Genomic DNA, 22,848 nt, shown 5'->3' on the forward strand with positions numbered 1-22,848 from the left:
AATGGGATGGTGCAGAAAAAGTGATTGCACGGGCGATTGCAAGGTGACTGACAGGAAGAGGGCCTTTGTGGGTGGCAATTGACCGTTTTCAGGGAGTGTCTGGAAAAACGCAGGCGTGTCCAGGTGTTGGAAGGGAGGGTGTCTGATGTCAATTCCAGTCCCAAACAGGTTGAAATGATCATAGCAGCTAAGTAAAGGCCCGTACACACTGGTCGATATATCGGCCGTTCTCTTGAACGGCCGATATATTGCGGGACCGTCGGCCAGTGTGTACGGCCGATACGTCTGTGAACTCCGTCGTTCACAGACGTATCGCGTCGGCCCCGCAGCACAGTCGACGCCCAATATATCTACCGATATATTGGCGCGTCGCTGTGTGTGTACGGGGTGGTCGGCCGCCCGCCCGTACACATGCTGCTGCGGCCGGCGGTGATTGACAGCTGAAGTGGGCGGGCGTGTTCACTATACTATTATCTGGATATACCATACATGTATCTAGCTGAGCAGGTACTGCAGTTGCTAACATTGGCCCTCATTCCGAGTTGATCGGTCGCAAGGCGAATTTAGCAGAGTTGCACACGCTAAGCCTACGCCTACTGGGAGTGTATCTTAGCTTCTTAAAATTGCGACCGATGTATTCGCAATATTGCGATTACAAACTACTTTGCAGTTTCTGAGTAACTTCAACCTTACTCTGCCTGTGCGATCAGTTCAGTGCTTGTCGTTCCTGGTTTGACGTCACAAACACACCCAGCGTTCGCTCAGACACTCCCCCGTTTCTCCAGCCACTCCTGCGTTTTTTCCGGAAACTGTAGCGTTTTCATCCACACGCCCATAAAACGCCGTGTTTCCGCCCAGTAACACCCATTTCCTGTCAATCACATTACGATAGCCGGAGCGATGAAAAAGCCGTGAGTAAAAATACTATCTTCATTGTTAAATTACTTGGCGCAGTCGCAGTGCGAATATTGCGCATGCGTACTAAGCGGATTTTCATTGCGATGCGATGAAAAATACAGAGCGAACGACTCGGAATGAGGGCCATTATTCGCAGCTACACGATTGATCACTTTTGGATAAAATTGTCATTGTATCCAGGCAATAAAATATTTCTGATGTACGTCTTATTCTCACATCTGGACTTATTTAATTTATGTATCAAATTAGTATTGGTAGAGTCTATTTATGGGTTGGGTAGGTATGATTTTCTGGCAGTCAGGAGACCGACTGCGGCATCACGATGGTGAGAATCCCAACAGGGGCTAGATACTTACCTTACCCCAATGTTCCCCTAACCCTAACCATCCCTTTCCACAGCCTAAACCTAACCTTTTCCCACCGCAGCCTAACCCTAAACCTCCCCCCACAGCCTAAACCTAACCTCTCCCCAACTCCCTCTGCGGCTTACCTGTCCGCAGCCCCAGCAAACGCCAGGATCCTGACTTGATCCCCTATTTAGATCTACCGAGATTGGTATAGGTTGGTACAAACCTACTGTATCTATTTAACATTAATACTAGATGTGGTATATGACACATTGCTAATTTATCCGCAATTATTGGAATTATATTCTCCCGTTCAGATTGTACAATTGTTTGAACACATTTTCACTATGAATAAATAACAAGTGGCGCTTGACAATCAGAGAAGTAAAAAAAATATTTATTTATATAAAATGTATCTGGATTACAATAACCTCCCGGGAGTAAGAAACAATATTAAAAACCGTCACAATGATATAAATATGCACTGCATTATAGCTTCATGGTCAATTTGTATAACATGAATTATAGGTAATCTTAATTGCATGTGACTATTTCTTAATAACACCTGGAAGGTTTTTTAGACCATACTGGATTCACTACATGCACACAATAAATAAAATATATAGAACTGTAAAATGCTTATCTGAACAAGAGTCACTCACGGCTGTAAGTTTTGTGAGAATTATATGTGTCACATATCCGTGGCAATAAGCAGCTGGTGCAGAAGAAAATAATTTAGAATATACAACCTCCGCTGGGCAGGAGCCTATTCAGTCCTTGCTCCCTGGTGTCGTCCCGCCGTCCCGACAAAGACACACACCAGAGCCTCAGCAGAAGCACCTGATGCCGTGCCGTGCAGAGAGTCCCGGCAAGCCGTCCCCGCTGATCCACACCACCTCCGTTACCTCCGCACTTTCAAAACGGAGGCTGTATGCTGGTATTCCGGAGTGTTAAGGTTGTTGAATCTGGGTGTATTCGGCCAGCAAACGGCACCTGTAGCTACTAAATCCCCGTAGCTACAGGTGCCGTTCCCCCCCAGCCCGGCGCAGACCGGCGCATAGAACTCACACCGGGTGTCTGCCTCAAGAAAGACAGGCCGTTTGCTGGCCGAATACACCCAGATTCAACAACCTTAACACTCCGGAATACCAGCATACAGCCTCCGTTTTGAAAGTGCGGAGGTAACGGAGGTGGTGTGGATCAGCGGGGACGGCTTGCCGGGACTCTCTGCACGGCACGGCATCAGGTGCTTCTGCTGAGGCTCTGGTGTGTGTCTTTGTCGGGACGGCGGGACGACACCAGGGAGCAAGGACTGAATAGGCTCCTGCCCAGCGGAGGTTGTATATTCTAAATTATTTTCTTCTGCACCAGCTGCTTATTGCCACGGATATGTGACACATATAATTCTCACAAAACTTACAGCCGTGAGTGACTCTTGTTCAGATAAGCATTTTACAGTTCTATATATTTTATTTATTGTGTGCATGTAGTGAATCCAGTATGGTCTAAAAAACCTTCCAGGTGTTATTAAGAAATAGTCACATGCAATTAAGATTACCTATAATTCATGTTATACAAATTGACCATGAAGCTATAATGCAGTGCATATTTATATCATTGTGACGGTTTTTAATATTGTTTCTTACTCCCGGGAGGTTATTGTAATCCAGATACATTTTATATAAATAAATATTTTTTTTACTTCTCTGATTGTCAAGCGCCACTTGTTATTTATTTATTAGTTTTGCTTTAAGGGACTGGCAATTCCCTTTTACAGGAGGCTGCTGACAATCAAAGTGCAGTGCTACTCACCTGAGCGCTTAGTTTTTGTCTTTCTGTACATTTTCACTATGGCCTGGTGACATTACTGATCTCGCCTAAGACTATTGCAACTCAGACGACACATGCATATTGCCGACACCCACTTCCCTTTTTGGATAGTGGGATCAATATCTGTGTGATCGAATCCTCAAATCCTGTCTCATTATGAAATTCCAAACAGACTCGATGATGTTGAGACCAGGGCTCTGTGAGGGGGCCATATCATCACTTTCAGAACTCCTTGTTCTTATTGACACTGAAGATAGTTCTTAATGACATTGGCTATATGTTTGGGGTCGTTGTCCTGCTGCAGAATAAATTTGGAGCTAATCAGACACCTCCCTGATGGATAAGTACCTCTTATCATTGCCTTCCTCAGTGGTAACATCAAGACTAGTGGGGCCCAGGGCCTCATTACCAGCCCAGGTCTGTCTCACACCTATACATACACTGACATACGTATACGCTGACATCTATATGGACGCAGACATATACACACTGACACAGTGACACACACATACATCTATACATACACTGATATTTGCATGCTGACACCTGTACATACACTGACACCCAGTAGCGGATCTTGCCACGGGCAAGCAGGACTTTTGCCCGGGGCGCCGCCTTCCGGAGGGCGCCGGCGCCTTCCGGAGGGCGCCGCACCACAGCAAGATCCGCTGCTGCTGTGCCACCCGCTGCCCGGTCTGTCCCGCTGCCCCCCGCTGTGAAGGGAACTAGACGCGTAGCGTCTAGTTTCCCTTCATGGAGAGGACCTCTGCTGTGCGGTGCGCGATGACGTCATCGCGCACCGCACAGCAAAGGTCCTCTCCACGAAGGGAACTAGACGTGTAGCGTCTAGTTTCCCTTCGTGGAGAGGACCTCTACTGTGCGGTGCGCGATGACGTCATCGCGCACCGCACATCATATCAGCGGCGCTCATACTGTACAGGGGGCGTAACTTACCACGCCCCCTGTATGAAGCCACGCCCCAATTGCCTGCCCGGGACGCTGCTAGCGCTCCAACCGGCCCTGCTGACACCTATATATACACTGACACCCAAGGGCGTAGCTACCATAGGTGCAAGGAGTGCAGCAGCTACTGTATGGGGCCCAGAGCTTATAGGGGCCCACCTTACCTTTAACAGTTACATAGGGGCCCTTACAAATTGTGCCTTGGGGCCTCCAACATATCTAGTTATGCCCCTGGACCTGCTCAATGTAATGTGGTATACAATGAACTGGAGGACATTATAAATAATGTTACATAATATGAACTGGAGCACTGTAATGTGACACTATATAAAGGGGAGGCACCATAGTATGGCTTAATAAGAACTGGGGGCACTGTAGTGGGACATAATATGAACTGGGGACACTGTATGTCACAATGTGAATTGGGGGTACTGTATTGCAAAATGAAAGTATTGGGACAGGGGCCCCTTTAAAAGGTTGGCATAAGGCCCACAAAGTTCTGGCTACACCCCTCCTCACATGTATACTGTACATGCACATGATGACACCTATACATACAAAACATAATGTGCACATGCTAATGTAGAGATGTGCCCTGTGGGCACATCGGTGGTGCTGTCCCTGGCTGGGGACAGCGCTGGGGCAGCTTGTCTGTCCCCAGCGCTGGATGTGCGGCGGCGGGTGTCTGGTGCAGGGATCGGATGTTTCCCTGCACCAGGCTGTCGGCGGCGGGTAGCGGCGCGGCGGTGGCGCTTTAAACTTGGCACCGTTCTGGCCGCCAATCAGAGGCGCAGCCCGCAGCTTTTTGAATCCGGCGCCGTCCGCGAGCCAATCGCGGCTCGCGGGACGCCAGCCAATCAGAAGCGGGCGCGGCGAGCCAATTGGCGCTCGCCGCGTCACAGGCCCCGCCCCCGGCGTCTGACGTCAGACGCCGGGCGGGAGCCAGAAGAGGAGTCCGAGCGCGGGAGCGCGAAGGAAGAAGAGGACGCCTCGCGGGAGCCGACGACGGAGGGCGCGCGGAAGAGCGCGGAAGAGCTCGGGTGGCCGCGGAAGAGGCCTGAAGACCCCAGGCTCCGGGAAGAAGATGTCCAGCGGCGGCTGGACGCGGCGAGGAGACGGCGGCGCCGCTGGCCAGGACGGGCCAGCGGCAGAAGAGCTCATCCAGGCCGAGAAGCGCTGCAGTGGTGGGAAGCAATTGAGCTGTGCAGTTCCCCACTGCAGCCTTCTCCACCGCAGGTAGGCCCTTCTAAAGTGCCCCCCCCCCTTCTTTCCTCCCTAGACCACCAGGTGTTCGGGCATTAGGCCCGTGGGCACAGTCAGGCCCTCCCGGCCTGTGGGCACGTAGTCGGGCCCTCCCGGCCCGTGGGCACATAGTCGGGCCTCCTGGCCCGTGGGGGCATTTAGTCGGGCCCTCCTGGCCCGTGGGGGCATTTAGTTGGGCCCTCCTGGCCCGTGGGCACATTTAGGCGGGCCCTCCAGGCCCGTCGGCCACGTGTAGTCGGGGGACCCCCCGGCCCGTGGCCCAGATAGGCAGGCACTAGGCCTGGGGGCACAGTTTGGGCACTAGGCCCATAAGGATAGTCAGGCCACCGGCCTGTGGCACCGGTTAGGCGGGCATTAGGCCAGAGGGGCACATCAGGCAATAGGCCTGTGGGACATTAGAGGGCATTAGGCCCTAGTGTACTTTGGCCGAATAGGGTAACATAAGGTGACCCTGGGCACCAGGCCCAGGTCACCCACGAGTGACAAGTTAGGCGGGCACTAGGCCCGTGGGTGAAGTCAGGCCTACGGCCTGTGCGCAGTCAGGGGGCGCTAGGCCCAGTGAAGAAGTGTTTCCCCCGAGGTGAATAGAGGTGGCACTGGGCACTAGGTCCAGGCCACCCTGAGGTGATTAGGTAGAAAGGCTCGCTTGGCCTGAGGCCCACATAAGGGAAGGTACAGGAGGTGGGTAGGCTGTGTGGCGCCCACCCCCCAGAGTGCAGGTAGGGATCTAAAGGAATCGCACCGTTTGATGTACTCTGATATGTGTGTTGTTACCGTGCAGGGCAAAGTGTTGTTTAGAGTTTGTGCATAGTTTGTGTTGCACCACCCACACTTGAGCCAGTTTGAGGGCTTTGTTTATGTAGTTAGTGTAGCGGATGCACACTAGGTTAGAGTGAGGCCCTGCACGGCTGTTTCTCTATTTGCCTCCTTACAGGGACCTGTAAGTGGAGAAGATCGGAGTACAAGACGTAGGACGGTGAGTAACATCGGTCTGTGTGTTCCTTCTGTGTGTGTCCCTATCTGTCTCCCTTCCTTCAGGGCGAACGGTGAGCCTTGCACGCCGGTGCAAGGTAGAATTTCCACCTGGTGCGAGAGTGCCAATAGGTGAAATTCGGGCTCTGAGGCGGACGCCTGGGATGACCCTCACCTAGCCCAAAAGCACTATTTTTCTCTGGGTCGGAGGGCGTTTCGGTCCACAGTTAGGAGGACGGCACTCAGCAATCTCCTTCCTCCTAGGTCGTCGTGTCCGGGTCCGACGGAAGATTTGCCAGGTCCGTTGAAGGTTCCGGTACCTGAAGGTGAGAGAGAGCGGTACCTGGTGAGTACCGAAAATACACCTGCACGGCAGCAGGCACCACCACACGCACTGCCCCACCTCTTACATTTTGGCGTAGTCGGCAGGATCAAGGATACCGGATCACGGACACGATGTGGAACGCCACCAAGAAGACCTCCCTGCGGACGGCTCCGGAACGGACTCACCCACGGACGCGTGCGGACCAGATCGACTGGGTGACAGTGTCTGGGGCAGACCTCCTGAAGATGGTGCAGCGGTCGGTCCAGCGTGGAAAGGAAGAGCGCTGGGAGAAGGGGCGCAGGAAGGCCGCTGTGACGCCCTGCAAGAAATGTCAGCAAACAGGGCACTTTGCCGACGAGTGTACTTGGCGAGAGACGTCCCCAAAGAAGGTGGTCCAGGAAGCGGACCGAAGACGTCAGAAGGGCCAAGCGAAGAAGGAGTCCTGGTGTTTGCTCTGAGGAAACTACGGGCATGAGCATAACAGTTGTCCCCGGGACGAAGAGTTGAGCCAAGACGAGGTTGATTCCTGGTGTGAAAGCTGTGGATATCCCCGACATCGGCTCCTGGAATGTCCATGGACGGAAGACAGGACGGACTACGAGGCCACGGTGAAGCAGATGACGGAGTCTCGTCAGCAACTTTGGAACCGGGTGGCTGCAGAGCCCGTGTGTGCGCTCTGCGAGGCGAGAGGACATGCGCTTCCCGATTGTCTGTGGAATAAAGACCGGATGATTGCGGATGGTCGCGCCCGGAGATGGGAGGAGGAAACCAGGGAAATGGAGCGGAAGACCCTGCTTGAAGTTAGTTCGCAGGTGCCCATTTCCTCTGAGCCGGAACCAACGGGTGAAGATTCCTCCACGAAGGAGGTGGACAAGGAACCCGTCTTGGAGAAGGTGGCAGTGGCCCTCCCTTGTTGGAAGTGTCGGCGACCAGGACATGCGGCCAGTGAGTGCCCCTGGGAAGATGCCACGGACCTACTTTGCCCCAAGAAAGTGACCCCAGTAAGGCAGAATCCTTTCCCGCATAAGGCGGAGGTGGACGACTGGGAGGTGAAGAGACCACGCTGTGAAGAAAAGCGTGAAGACCCAGTGACGGAGACGTCCGGAATCTCCCCGCGATGGAACCGTCCACGACCAGGACGTGCGGAACAGATGTGTCCTGGGTACCTAGAGATGCCAGCGGAAGCGAAGGAGTACGCTGAGGAAGTAAAGATGCCAGCAGAAGCGAAGGAGTACGCTGAGGAAGTAAAGATGCCAGCGGAAGCGAAGGAGTACGCTGAGGAAGCAGAGGTACCAGCGGAAGAGACTAAGTACGCTGAGGAGGAAAATAATACCCCAGTCCAGATATCGGAGGAGGACTCGGACTACGGTGAGCTGTCCGCCGACGAATCCCTCCAAGAACAGATGGAGGACGACTCTGGCATCGGAAGCGCCGACGAGAGTGACTGGCAGGATCGGGTGGAGTCGTGCTCCCAGTTGAATGCCCTCCGTGAAGAGGAGGAGATAGTCCTGGAGCAAAAATACCTGCCGGGAGTACCGAAATGGACGGACGGACGGGGAGTGGGTCGTGATGCCGTGGGAGGACCCGTTCCAGAGGAAGACATGGGACCTTTGGAGATGCCCCACGAGGAGATGCGACAGACGGTGGTTGTTGCCCGGGAGGAAACGGATGCCCCGGAGGATTCCACTGTTGGGTGGTGGTCGGTACCACACCCTGAAGACAGGGACGATGCCACAGACAATCTGAAAGGCCAGGAGTGGGTGACTGTTGTCCCCGTGGAGGAAGAGTCCCCTTGGTGGCCAACGTCGAGCGACCGTTAGGAGATGCCACTCCCCCAGAGGATCCGCCGATGGAGGTCAGGAGGTAAGAAGAGGAATCCGGAGCTGTAGGTGGAAGGATGTGGGGTCACAGCCCGTCCGGGCTGGGCCCTCGAACACAACCTCGCCGGAGGGACCTCGAAATTCCCTGACCCGCGGACAAGGGACATCGTGAGGAACTTTGTAGGGACTACAAAGGAAAAAGGGGGGGGAAATGTAGAGATGTGCCCTGTGGGCACATCGGTGGTGCTGTCCCTGGCTGGGGACAGCGCTGGGGCAGCTTGTCTGTCCCCAGCGCTGGATGTGCGGCGGCGGGTGTCTGGTGCAGGGATCGGATGTTTCCCTGCACCAGGCTGTCGGCGCCGGGTAGCGGCGCGGCGGCGGCGCTTTAAACTTGGCGCCATTCTGGCCGCCAATCAGAAGCGCCGCCCGCGGCTTTTGGAATCCGGCGCCGTCCGCGTGCCAATCGCGGCTCGCGAGACGCCGGCCAATCAGAAGCGGGCGCGGCGAGCCAATCGGCGCTCGCCGCATCACAGGCCCCGCCCCCGGCGTCTGACGTCAGACGCCGGGCGGGAGCCAGAAGAGGAGTCTGTGCGCAGGAGCGCGAAGGAAGAAGAGGACGCCTCGCGGGAGCCGACGACGGAGGGCGCGCGGAAGAGCGCCGAAGAGCTCGGGTGGCCGTGGAAGAGGCCTGAAGACCCCAGGCTCCGGGAAGAAGATGTCCAGCGGCGGCTGGACGCGGCGAGGAGACGGCGGCGCCGCTGGCCAGGACGGGCCAGCGGCAGAAGAGCTCATCCAGGCCGAGAAGCGCTGCAGTGGTGGGAAGCAATTGAGCTGTGAAGTTCCCCACTGCAGCCTTCTCCACCGCAGGTAGGCCCTTCTAAGGTGCCCCCCCTTCTCTCCTCCCTAGACCACCGGGTGTTCGGGCATTAGGCCCGTGGGCACAGTCAGGCCCTCCCGGCCTGTGGGCACGTAGTCGGACCCTCCCGGCCCGTGGGCACATAGTCGGGCCTCCTGGCCCATGGGGGCATTTAGTCGGGCCCTCCTGGCCCGTGGGGGCATTTAGTTGGGCCCTCCTGGCCCGTGGGCATGTTTAGGCGGGCCCTCCAGGCCCGTCGGCCACGTGTAGTTGGAGGACCCCCCGGCCCGTGGCCCAGATAGGCAGGCACTAGGCCTGGGGGCACAGTTTGGGCACTAGGCCCATAAGGATAGTCAAGCCACCGGCCTGTGGCACCGGTTAGGCGGGCATTGGGCCCGAGGGGCACATCAGGCAATAGGCCTGTGGGACATTAGAGGGCATTAGGCCCTAGTGTACTTTGGCCGAATATGGTAACATAAGGTGACCCTGGGCACCAGGCCCAGGTCACCCACGAGTGACAAGTTAGGCGGGCACTAGGCCCGTGGGTGAAGTCAGGCCTACGGCCTGTGCGCAGTCAGGGGGCGCTAGGCCCAGTGAAGAAGTGTTTCCCCCGAGGTGAATAGAGGTGGCACTGGGCACTAGGTCCAGGCCACCCTGAGGTGATTAGGTAGACAGGCTCGCTTGGCCTGAGGCCCACATAAGGGAAGGTACAGGAGGTGGGTAGGCTGTGTGGCGCCCACCCCCCAGAGTGCAGGTAGGGATCTAAAGGAATCGCACCGTTTGATGTACTCTGATATGTGTGTTGTTACCGTGCAGGGCAAAGTATTGTTTAGAGTTTGTGCATAGTTTGTGTTGCACCACCCACACTTGAGCCAGTTTGAGGGCTTTGTTTATGTAGTTAGTAGTGATGTGCACCGGAAATTTTTCGGGTTTTGTGTTTTGGTTTTGGGTTCGGTTCCGCGGCCGTGTTTTGGATTCGGACGCGTTTTGGCAAAACCTCACCGAAAATTTTTTGTCGGATTCGGGTGTGTTTTGGATTCGGGTGTTTTTTTTCAAAAAACCCTAAAAAACAGCTTAAATCATAGAATTTGGGGGTCATTTTGATCCCAAAGTATTATTAACCTCAATAACCATAATTTCCACTCATTTTCAGTCTATTCTGAACACCTCACACCTCACAATATTATTTTTAGTCCTAAAATTTGCACCGAGGTCGCTGGATGGCTAAGCTAAGCGACACAATTGGCCTACACAAACACCTGGCACATCTAGGAGTGGCACTGCAGTGTCAGGCAGGATGGCACTTCTAAAAAATTGTCCCCAAACAGCACATGATGCAAAGAAAAAAAGAGGCGCAATGAGGTAGCTGTGTGACTAAGCTAAGCGACCCAAGTGGCCAACACAAACACCTGGCCCATCTAGGAGTGGCACTGCAGTGTCAGGCAGGATGGCTCTTCAAAAAATTACTCCCCAAACAGCACATGATGCAAAGAAAAAAAGAGGCGCTCCAAGGTCGCTGTGTGACTAAGCTAAGCGACACAAGTGGCCAACACAAACACCTGGCCCATCTAGGAGTGGCACTGCAGTGTCAGGCAGGATGGCCCTTCAAAAAAATACTCCCCAAACAGCACATGATGCAAAGAAAAAAAGAGGCGCAATGATGTAGCTGTGTGACTAAGCTAAGCGACCCAAGTGGCCGACACAAACACCTGGCCCATCTAGGAGTGGCACTGCAGTGTCAGGCAGGATGGCCCTTCAAAAAAATACTCCCCAAACAGCACATGATGCAAAGAAAAAAAGAGGCGCAATGAGGTAGCTGTGTGACTAAGCTAAACGACCCAAGTGGCCGACACAAACACCTGGCCCATCTAGGAGTGGCACTGCAGTGTCAGGCAGGATGGCCCTTCAAAAAAATACTCCCCAAACAGCACATGATGCAAAGAAAAAAAGAGGCGCAATGAGGTAGCTGTGTGACTAAGCTAAGCGACCCAAGTGGCCGACACAAACACCTGGCCCATCTAGGAGTGGCACTGCAGTGTCAGGCAGGATGGCCCTTCAAAAAAATACTCCCCAAACAGCACATGATGCAAAGAAAAAAAGAGGCGCAACAAGGTCGCTGTGTGACTAAGCTAAGCGACACAAGTGGCCGACACAAACACCGGGCCCATCTAGGAGTGGCACTGCAGTGTCAGGCAGGATGGCCCTTCAAAAAAATACTCCCCAAACAGCACATGATGCAAAGAAAAATGAAAGAAAAAAAGAGGTGCAAGATGGAATTGTCCTTGGGCCCTCCCACCCACCCTTATGTTGTATAAACAGGACATGCACACTTTAACGAACCCATCATTTCAGTGACAGGGTCTGCCACACGACTGTGACTGAAATGACTGCTTGGTTTGGGCCCCCACCAAAAAAGATGCAATCAATCTCTCCTTGCACAAACTGGCTCTACAGAGGCAAGATGTCCACCTCCTCCTCATCGTCCGATTCCTCACCCCTTTCACTGTGTACATCCCCCTCCTCACAGATTATTAATTCGTCCCCACTGGAATCCACCATCTCAGGTCCCCGTGTACTTTCTGGAGGCAATTGCTGCTGGTGAATGTCTCCACGGAGGAATTGATTATAATTCATTTTAATGAACATCATCTTCTCCACATTTTCTGGAAGTAACCTCGTATGCCGATTGCTGACAAGGTGAGTGGCTGCACTAAACACTCTTTCGGAGTACACACTGGAGGGAGGGCAACTTAGGTAAAATAAAGCCAGTTTGTGCAAGGGCCTCCAAATTGCCTCTTTTTCCTGCCAGTATACGTACGGACTGTCTGACGTGCCTACAGTGATGCTGTCACTCATATAATCCTCCACCATTCTTTCAATGGTGAGAGAATCATGGCCCTCATTCCGAGTTGATCGCTCGCAAGGCGATTTTAGCAGAGTTGCTCACGCTAAGCCGCCGCCTACTGGGAGTGTATCTTAGCATCTTAAAATTGCGAACGATGTATTCGCAATATTGCGATTACAAACTACTTAGCAGTTTCAGAGTAGCTCCACACTTACTCGGCATCTGCGATCAGTTCAGTGCTTGTCGTTCCTGGTTTGACGTCACAAACACACCCAGCGTTCGCCCAGACACTCCCCCGTTTCCCCGGCCACTCCTGCGTTTTTTCCGGAAACGGTAGCGTTTTTTCCCGCACGCCCATAAAACTGCCTGTTTCCGCCCAGTAACTCCCATTTCCTGTCAATCACACTACGATCGCCGGAGCGATGAAAAAGCCGTGAGTAAAAATACTATCTCCATTGTAAAATTACTTGGCGCAGTCGCAGTGCGAATATTGCGCATGCGTACTAAGCGGAATTTCACTGCGATGCGATGAAAAATACCGAGCGAACGACTCGGAATGAGGGCCCATATGCAGTGACAGTAGACGACATGTCAGTAATCATTGGCAGGTCCTTCAGTCCGGACCAGATGTTAGCACTCGCTCCAGACTTCCCTGCGTCACTGCCAGCGGGTGGGCTCGGAATTCTTAGCCTTTTCCTCGCACCCCCAGTTGCGGGAGAATGTGAAGGAGGAGCTGTTGACGGGTCACGTTCCGCTTGATTTGACAATTTTCTCACCAGCAGGTCTTTGAACCTCTGCAGACTTGTGTCTGCCGGAAAGAGAGATACAACGTAGGTTTTAAATCTAGGATCGAGCACGGTGGCCAAAATGTAGTGCCCTGATTTCAACAGATTGACCACCCGTGAATCCTGGTTAAGCGAATTAAGGGCTCCATCCACAAGTCCCACATGCCTAGCGGAATCGCTCTGTTTTAGCTCCTCCTTCAATGTCTCCAGCTTCTTCTGCAAAAGCCTGATGAGGGGAATGACCTGACTCAGGCTGGCAGTGTCTGAACTGACTTCACGTGTGGCAAGTTCAAAGGGTTGCAGAACCTTGCACAACGTTGAAATCATTCTCCACTGCGCTTGAGTCAGGTGCATTCCACCTCCTTTGCCTATATCGTGGCCAGATGTATAGGCTTGAATGGCCTTTTGCTGCTCCTCCATCCTCTGAAGCATATAGAGGGTTGAATTCCACCTCGTTACCACCTCTTGCTTCAGATGATGGCAGGGCAGGTTCAGGTATGTTTGGTGGTGCCCCAGTCTTCTGTACGCGGTGCCTGAATGCCGAAAGTGGGCCGCAATTCTTCGGGCCACCGACAGCATCTCTTGCACGCCCCTGTCGTTTTTTAAATAATTCTGCACCACCAAATTCAAGGTATGTGCAAAACATGGGACGTGCTGGAATTTGCCCAAATGTAATGCACGCACAATATTGCTGGCGTTGTCCGATGTCACAAATCCCCAGGAGAGTCCAATTGGGGTAAGCCATTCTGCGATGATCTTCCTCAGTTGCCGTAAGAGGTTTTCAGCTGTGTGCCTATTCTGGAAAGCGGTGATACAAAGCGTAGCCTGCCTAGGAACGAGTTGGTGTTTGCGAGATGCTGCTACTGGTGCCGCCGCTGCTGTTCTTGCAGCGGGAGGCAATACATCTACCCAGTGGGCTGCTCCACTTGTCCACATGTCCGTGGTTAAGTGGACATTGGGTACAACTGCATTTTTTAGGACACTGGTGAGTCTTTTTCTGAGGTCTGTGTACATTTTCGGTATCGCCTGCCTAGAGAAATGGAACCTAGATGGTATTTGGTACCGGGGACACAGTACCTCAATCAAGTCTATAGTTGGCTCTGAATTAACGATGGATACCGGAACCACGTTTCTCACCGCCCAGGCTGCCAAGGCCTCAGTTATCCGCTTTGCAGCAGGATGACTGCTGTGATATTTCATCTTCCTCGCAAAGGACTGTTGTACAGTCAATTGCTTACTGGAAGTAGTACAAGTGGTCTTCCGACTTCCCCTCTGGGATGCCGATCGACTCCCAGCAGCAACAACAGCAGCGCCAGCAGCAGTAGGCGTTACACTCAAGGATGCATCGGAGGAATCCCAGGCAGGAGAGGACTCGTCAGACTTGCCAGTGACATGGCCTGCAGGATTATTGGCTTTCCTGGGTAAGGAGGAAATTGACACTGAGGGAGTTGGTGGTGTGGTTTGCAGGAGCTTGGTTACAAGAGGAAGGGATTTAGTGGTCAGTGGACTGCTTCCGCTGTCACCCAAAGTTTTTGAACTTGTCACTGACTTATGATGAATACGCTGCAGGTGACGTATAAGGGAGGATGTTCCGAGGTGGTCAACGTCCTTACCCCTACTTATTACAGCTTGACAAAGGCAACACACGGCTTGACACCTGTTGTCCGCATTTGTGTTGAAATAATTCCACACCGAAGAGCTGATTTTTTTTGTATTTTGACCAGGCATGTCAATGGCCATATTCGTCCTACGGACAACAGGTGTCTCCCCGGGTGCCTGACTTAAACAAACCACCTCACCATCAGAATCCTCCTTGTCAATTTCCTCCCCAGCGCCAGCAACACCCATATCCTCATCCTGGTGTACTTCAACACTGACATCTTCAATTTGACTATCAGGAACTGGACTGCGGGTGCTCCTTCCAGCACTTGCAGGGGGCGTGCAAATGGTGGAAGGCGCAAGCTCTTCCCATCCAGTGTTGGGAAGGTCAGGCATCGCAACCGACACAATTGGACTCTCCTTGGGGATTTGTGATTTCGAAGAACGCACAGTTCTTTGCTGTGCTTTTGCCAGCTTAAGTCTTTTCTTTTTTCTAGCGAGAGGATGAGTGCTTCCATCCTCATTTGAAGCTGAACCACTAGCCATGAACATAGGCCAGGGCCTCAGCCGTTCCTTGCCACTCCGTGTCGTAAATGGCATATTGGCAAGTTTACGCTTCTCCTCAGACGCTTTTAATTTTGATTTTTGGGTCATTTTACTGAACTTTTGTGTTTTGGATTTTACATGCTCTCTACTATGACATTGGGCATCGGCCTTGGCAGACGACGTTGATGGCATTTCATCGTCTCGGCCATGACTAGTGGCAGCAGCTTCAGCACGAGGTGGAAGTGGATCTTGATCTTTCCCTATTTTTTTAACCTCCACATTTTTGTTCTCCATATTTTAATGTGTGGAATTATATGCCAGTATCAATAGCAATGGCCTACTACTACATATACTGCGCACAACTAAAATGCACCACAGGTATACAATGTAGATGGATAGTATACTTAATGAATGACGAGTGACGACATAGAGGTAGGTACAGCAGTGGCCTACCGTACTGCTATATATAGTATACCGGTGGACACTGTCAGCAAACTGCTAAACTAGTCTAAAATGCACCACAGGTATACAATGTAGATGGATAGTATACTTAATGGATGACGAGTGACGACACAGAGGTAGGTACAGCAGTGGCCTACCGTACTGCTATATATAGTATACCGGTGGACACTGTCAGCAAACTGCTAAACTAGTCTAAAATGCACCACAGGTATACAATGTAGATGGATAGTATACTTAATGGATGACGAGTGATGACACAGAGGTAGGTACAGCAGTGGCCTACCGTACTGCTATATATAGTATACTGGTGGACACTGTCAGCAAACTGCTAAACTAGTCTAAAATGCACCACAGGTATACAATGTAGATGGATAGTATACTTAATGGATGACGAGTGACGACACAGAGGTAGGTACAGCAGTGGCCTACCGTACTGCTATATATAGTATACCGGTGGACACTGTCAGCAAACTGCTAAACTAGTCTAAAATGCACCACAGGTATACAATGTAGATGGATAGTATACTTAATGGATGACGAGTGACGACACAGAGGTAGGTACACTCTGCACTGTACTCCTCCTATATAATATTAATTATACTGGTGGTCCCCAGTCCCCACAATAAAGCAGCACACTGTGAGCACAGATATGGAGTGTTTTTCAGGCAGACAACGTATACTGGTGGTCACTGTCAGCAAAACTCTGCACTGTACTCCTGCTATAGCTGCTCCCCAGTCCCCACAATTAAGCAGTGTGAGCACTCAGCACAGATATATCATGCAGCACACTGAGCACAGATATGGTATGGAGCGTTTTTTTCAGGCAGAGAACGGATAAACTGGTGGTCACTTATTATCAGCAAAACTCTGCACTGTACTCCTAACAGCTGCTCCCCAATCCTCCCCACAATTAGCAATAAACAACCAATCAAATCAACTGTCTTCTACTATATAAACGGAGAGGACGCCAGCCACGTCCTCTCCCTATCATCTCCAATGCACGAGTGAAATGGCGGCGACGCGCAGCTGCTTATATAGATTCCGAATCTCACGAGAATCCGACAGCGGGATGTTGACGTTCGGGCGCGCTCGGGTTAACCGAGCCATACGGGAGAATTCGAGTATGGCTCGGACCCGTGTAAAAAGGGTAAAGTTCGGGGGGGTTCGGTTTCTCGGAAACCGAACCCGCTCATCACTAGTAGTTAGTGTAGCGGATGCACACTAGGTTAGAGTGAGGCCCTGCACGGCTGTTTCTCTCTTTGCCTCCTTACAGGGACCTGTAAGTGGAGAAGATCGGAGTACAAGACGTAGGACGGTGAGTAACATCGGTCTGTGTGTTCCTTCTGTGTGTGTCCCTATCTGTCTCCCTTCCTTCAGGGCGAACGGTGAGCCTTGCACGCCGGTGCAAGGTAGAATTTCCACCTGGTGCGAGAGTGCCAATAGGTGAAATTCGGGCTCTGAGGCGGATGCCTGGGATGACCCTCACCTAGCCCGAAAGCACTATTTTTCTCTGGGTCGGAGGGCGTTTCGGTCCACAGTTAGGAGGACGGCACTCGGCAATCTCCTTCTTCCTAGGTCGTCGTGTCCGGGTCCGACGGAAGATTTGCCAGGTCCGTTGAAGGTTCCGGTACCTGAAGGTGAGAGAGAGCGGCGCCTGGTGAGTACCAAAAATACACCTGCATGGCAGCAGGCACCACCACACGCACCGCCCCACCTCTTACACTGACACCTATAATCTACACACCTTGATCCCTGTACATACACTGAGACCTTTACTGTACATATACTGATACCTCTACATATTATTTATTACCAGTTATTTATATAGCGCACACACATTCCACAGTACTTTACAGAGAATATTTGGCCACTCACATTTTCCCTGCCCCAGTAACGCTTATAATCTTATTCCCTTATACACATTCAAGTTAATTTTTGTTTGGAGCCAATTAACCTACCATTATATATTTGGATTGTGGGAGGAAACCCACACAAGTATGGGGAAAGTAATGTATACATACTCCACACAAATTGTTGTGGTGGGAATTGAACCCATGACCTCAGTGCTGTGCGGCAGTAATGCTAACCATTACCCCATCCGTACTGCCCATTGACACCTATGCATACACCAAGTTACATATGCACACTGACACCTAAACATACACTGACATGCACACAATGACTCTGTACATACATCAACATACACACGCTGACACCTCTACATACATTGACACCTATGCATGCACCAAGATACATACACACGCTGCCACCTCTACATACATTGACACCTATGTATACACCAAGATACATACACACGCTGCTGCCTAAATATGCAGTGACATAGCAGTATGGATGGTATCATGATTAGCATTACTGCCTTAGAATACTGAGGTCCTGGGTTCAATTCCCACCAATGCTTTGTGTGGAGTTTGTTTATTCTCCATGCAGTGGCGTAACTACTGCCCCCGCAGCCCTCGCGGTGGCTTGGGGGCGAGGGGCTGCGGGGGCGCCACCACTGATTTAGAGCAGATTGACATGCGGACGAGCGTCCGCATGTCAATCTGCGGTCTCCTCTCCCTCCCTGCTGTAAGGAGGGACACGCGCGCGCCTCTCCCGTGTCCATCCTGCGTCTCCGTCTGGTCTAATAATGGAAGTGCCGTTCGTGAGCTCTGATTGGCTCACGAACCGGCACTTCATTTATTAGACCAGACGGAGATGCAGGAGGGACATGAGAGAGGCGCGCGCTGTGCCCTCCTTGTCCCTCCTTCACAGCAGCGGGGGAGCGCGGGGGGGGGACACTGAGGGGGCATATATGGCACTGGGGGGGCACTGATGGTACATGTATGGCACGGAGGGGGCACTGAGGGGGCATTTATGGCACTGACGGGGGCACTGAAGGGGTATATATGGCACTGGGGGGGCACTGTGGAGGCATATATGGCACTGAGGGGGCATATATGGCACTGGGGGGGTACTGAGGGGGCATATATGGCACTGCATGTGTACCTGGCACCGGGGGGGGGGTGCTATATTTGGCACTGGGGGCACGTGAGCACCTGGCACTGTGGGGGAATATCTGGCACTGGGGGCATATGTGGCACTGGGGGGGGGCTATATTTGGCACTGGGGGCACGTGAGTACCTGGCACCGTGGGGGAATATCTGGCACTGGGGACATATGTGGCACTGGGAGCACAGCCCTAGCAACAAGCACTACCCCCTAGCAACGAGCATGACACCCAGTGCATGAAACCCCTGGCAACGAGCATGACACCCAGTGCATGAAAGACCTGGCAACGAGCATGACACCCTGAGCATGAAAACCCCTGGCACCGTGCATGGAACCAAGAGCATGAAACCCCTGGCAACGAGCAGGTAATTTAAAAGTAATTAGAAGCCTTACTGTAGGACTTAATGTGTAATGGGCATTACGGTGTGTGGCATAATGTATCACGGACATTGCGGTGTGTGTCATAATGTGTCACAGGCATTACGGTGTGTGGCATACTATATCACGGGCATTGTGGTATGTGGTATAATGTCTCAGGGGCATTGCAGTGTGGCATAATATATAACGGGCATTGCGGTATGTGTCACAGGCATTACGGTGTGTGGCAAACTATATCACGGGCATTATGGTATGTGGTATAATGTCTCAGGGGCATTGCAGTGTGGCATAGGGTATAACGGGCATTGCGGTATGTGTCACAGGTATTATGGTGTATGGTATACTATATCACGGGCATTGTGATATGTGGTATAATGTCTCAGGGTCATTGCAGTGTGTGGCATAATGTATCACGGACATTGCGGTATGTGTCATAATGTGTCAGGCATTACGGTGTGTTGTATACTATATCACGGGCATTGTGGTATGTGGTATAATGTCTCAGGGTCATTGCAGTGTGGCATAGTGTATAACAGGCATTGCGGTATGTGTCAGGCATTACTGTGTGTTGTATACTATATCACGGGCATTGTGGTATGTGGTATAATGTCTCAGGGTCATTGCGGTGTGTGGCATAATGTGTCACAGACATTGTATGTGCTATAATGTATCAGGGGCATCGCAGTGTGTAGCATAATGTATAACGGGCATTGCGATTCCTGTCATAATGTGTCACAGGCATTACGGTGTGTGGCATAATGTATCACAGGCATTACGGTGTGTGGCATAATGTGTCGGGTGCATTATGGTGTGTGCATATTGTGTCATGTGCATTATTGTGCGTGGAATAATGTCTAAGGGCCATTGCAGTATGTGGCATAATGTATACTGGGCATTACTATAAGGAGGAAAAATGACAAATAATGTAAGGGGCATGAATCAGGATTATTTTTCTTTCCTGTGGTGGCTAACGTCTGGGCGTGCAGGTTGCAAAACTGGGGTATAAGGTAGTCTTTTCCTGCGATGCCACGCCCCTTTATGCAAAGCCACGCCCATTCCAACGAAGCCACACATCCTTTTTGGCGGCGCGCGCATGTTTGTCCCTTTCATAGTGCCAATTATGGGGGATTGGGGGGGGGGGGGGGCGCCGAAGAATTTTTTGGCTTGGGGGAGAAAAACTTCTAGTTACGCCACTGTCTCCATGTACTTGCATGGGCTTCCTCCGGGTACTCTGGTTTCTTCCCACACTCCAAAAATATACTGGTACTGTAGATTAATTGGCTCCTTACAAAAATTAACTCTAGTGTGTGGGTGTGCATGGACAGACTAGATGGGCCAAGTAGTTCTTATATTGTAAAATTTGGGTAATTATTTTGCCCCCTTGACTTGCTGAATATTGATTAATTGCTGCAGACAGAATTCATAAAATCTGGGTAATTATTATGCACCTCTGACTTGCTAATACTGATTAGTTGCTGCAGACAAAATTCATTAAATTTGGGTAATTACTTTACACCCTTGAATTGCTGAATACTGATTAATTGATGCAGACAGAATTCACAGAATATTGTCAATTTCTCTTAGAGGATGCTGGGGTCCACATTAGTACCATGGGGTATTGACGGGTCCACTAGGAGCCATGGGCACTTTAAGAGTTTAACAGTGTGGGATGGCTCCTCCCTCTATGCCCCTCCTACCAGACTCAGTTTAGAAAATGTGCCCGGTGGAGCCGGTCACAGCTAGGGGAGCTCCTAGGAGTTTTCTTAGTTTTTTTTTTAATTTTAAAAGAGTTTTTAGGTTACGGTGAGGCTGATGGCAACAGCTTCCCTGCTTCGTGGGACTTAGAGGGGGGGGAGTAGGAACCAACTCTAAAAGTTAATGGTTCTCTATCTCTGCTGACAGTACACTGAGCTCCTGAGGGTGCTAATCGCAAGCCCACCAGGCGATTGCTCACTCCCGCAGCACGGCCGCCACCCCCTAACTGAGCCAGAAGAAAGAAGAGTGGTGAGTACAGCGGGTCGCCGGCGGGAATGGCGGCACAAGGGTAGGAGTGCAGCTCTGACAGGCTGCGCTCCAATGCAGGCTCAGTAACACTTGGTGTGTGCACTTGAGGGGCGTCCTGAGCCAGCGCTATTACCCTACACTGGTCAGATCAACTAACAGGGGCTAATCCCGCTGTTAGCAGCAACACCTCAGGCCAGTATAATATAACAAGTGTGGGAAGCCGCGCCATTATAGGGGGCGGGGCTTCTCCTCAGAGTGAATCCAGCACTTACCAGCGCCATTTTCTCCCTGCAGATCAGAGGATCAGAACGCTGATAGGGAGCGCTGCCCTCTACGTAACTCCAGCTATCCTCAGCGGTACCAGGGTGTTATAGACAGGGAGGAGAGAGTTGGTAGTGGTAAGTTAACCTCTTAAGGTTAAATAATAGAGATGAGCGCCTGAAATTTTTCGGGTTTTGTGTTTTGGTTTTGGGTTCGGTTCCGCGGCCGTGTTTTGGGTTCGAACGCGTTTTGGCAAAACCTCACCGAATTTTTTTTGTCGGATTCGGGTGTGTTTTGGATTCGGGTGTTTTTTTCAAAAAACACTAAAAAACAGCTTAAATCATAGAATTTGGGGGTCATTTTGATCCCAAAGTATTATTAACCTCAAAAACCATAATTTACACTCATTTTCAGTCTATTCTGAATACCTCACACCTCACAATATTATTTTTAGTCCTAAAATTTGCACCGAGGTCGCTGTGTGAGTAAGATAAGCGACCCTAGTGGCCGACACAAACACCGGGCCCATCTAGGAGTGGCACTGCAGTGTCACGCAGGATGTCCCTTCCAAAAAACCCTCCCCAAACAGCACATGACGCAAAGAAAAAAAGAGGCGCAATGAGGTAGCTGTGTGAGTAAGATTAGCGACCCTAGTGGCCGACACAAACACCGGGCCCATCTAGGAGTGGCACTGCAGTGTCACGCAGGATGGCCCTTCCAAAAAACCCTCCCCAAACAGCACATGACGCAAAGAAAAAAAGAGGCGCAATGAGGTAGCTGTGTGAGTAAGATTAGCGACCCTAGTGGCCGACACAAACACCGGGCCCATCTAGGAGTGGCACTGCAGTGTCACGCAGGATGTCCCTTCCAAAAAACCCTCCCCAAACAGCACATGACGCAAAGAAAAAAAGAGGCGCAATGAGGTAGCTGTGTGAGTAAGATTAGCGACCCTAGTGGCCGACACAAACACCGGGCCCATCTAGGAGTGGCACTGCAGTGTCACGCAGGATGTCCCTTCCAAAAAACCCTCCCCAAACAGCACATGACGCAAAGAAAAAAAGAGGCGCAATGAAGTAGCTGACTGTGTGAGTAAGATTAGCGACCCTAGTGGCCGACACAAACACCGGGCCCATTTAGGAGTGGCACTGCAGTGTCACGCAGGATGTCCTTTCCAAACCCCCCCCCCCCAATCAGCACATGATGCAAAGAAAAAGAAAAGAAAAAAGAGGTGCAAGATGGAATTGTCCTTGGGCCCTCCCACCCACCCTTATGTTGTATAAACAAAACAGGACATGCACACTTTAACCAACCCATCATTTCAGTGACAGGGTCTGCCACACGACTGTGACTGATATGACGGGTTGGTTTGGACCCCCCCCAAAAAAAGAAGCAATTAATCTCTCCTTGCACAAACTGGCTCTACAGAGGCAAGATGTCCACCTCATCATCACCCTCCGATATATCACCGTGTACATCCCCCTCCTCACAGATTATCAATTCGTCCCCACTGGAATCCACCATCTCAGCTCCCTGTGTACTTTGTGGAGGCAATTGCTGCTGGTCAATGTCTCCGCGGAGGAATTGATTATAATTCATTTTAATGAACATCATCTTCTCCACATTTTCTGGATGTAACCTCGTACGCCGATTGCTGACAAGGTGAGC

Source organism: Pseudophryne corroboree, chromosome 2 (genome assembly GCF_028390025.1).
Source record: "Pseudophryne corroboree isolate aPseCor3 chromosome 2, aPseCor3.hap2, whole genome shotgun sequence".
Classification (NCBI taxonomy): Eukaryota; Metazoa; Chordata; class Amphibia; order Anura; family Myobatrachidae; genus Pseudophryne; species Pseudophryne corroboree.